We start from the raw sequence: 734 nt of genomic DNA, 5'->3' as shown, positions 1-734 counted from the left end.
CAAGGATGGCGGCAGTGTGGGGGGTAAGGGAGGGGCGGAGGCGATTAATGTTTCGTAGGTGGAAGTAGGCAGACCGGGTAATGTTATTGATGTGGGATTGAAAGGATAGTGTGCTGTCAAGGATGACACCCAGACTCTTAACCTGGGGGGAAGGTGAAACAGAGGAGTTATCAATAGTGAGAGAAAAACTGTTGGTTTTGGATAAAGTAAATTTGGTGCCAATGAGGAGAACCTCGGTTTTGTTACTGTTTAATTTAAGGAAGTTGTGAGTGAGTGAACCAGGTTTTTATTTCAGTGATGCAATCAGTTAGGGAGGTGGGCAGGAGAGTGGATGAGGGTTTAGTGGAGAGGTAGAGCTGGGTGTCATCAGCGTAACAGTTGAAGTCAATGTTGAATTTGCGGAAGATATTTCCGAGGGGAAGGAGGTAGATGATGAAGAGGAGGGGCCCCAGGACAGAGCCCTGGGGCACACCGGAAGTGATGGGGGAGGGGATGGATTTAAAGAACTTGAGTTGAATGAACTGAGTGCGGCCAGAGAGGTAAGATGTGAACTAGTCTAATGGAGTGTGGGTGATGCAAATGGAAGACAGCCTGTTGAGGAGAGTGGTGTGACAGATGGTATCAAAGGCTGCGCTCAGGTCGAGGAGGATGAGGATGGTGAGGAGTCCAGAATCAGCTGCCATCAGGAGGTCGTTGGTGATTTTGATGAGTGCTGTTTCAGTGCTGTGGAGTGG

At 49.0% G+C, this 734-nt stretch overlaps 1 protein-coding gene across 1 annotated transcript in view; it reads left to right on the top strand.

The window, feature by feature from the left end:
- The window catches only part of dcc (DCC netrin 1 receptor), a 211,243-nt gene that overhangs the window by 44,003 nt on the left and 166,506 nt on the right, over positions 1-734 (top strand). The gene's annotated exons all lie outside the window — the stretch shown is intronic.

This window comes from Seriola lalandi, unplaced genomic scaffold (assembly GCF_002814215.2).
Source record: "Seriola lalandi dorsalis isolate HSWRI2012SDOR001 ecotype SW California unplaced genomic scaffold, Sedor1 jcf7180002054939, whole genome shotgun sequence".
Classification (NCBI taxonomy): Eukaryota; Metazoa; Chordata; class Actinopteri; order Carangiformes; family Carangidae; genus Seriola; species Seriola lalandi.
This window is presented reverse-complemented; position numbering and strand designations above follow the sequence as displayed.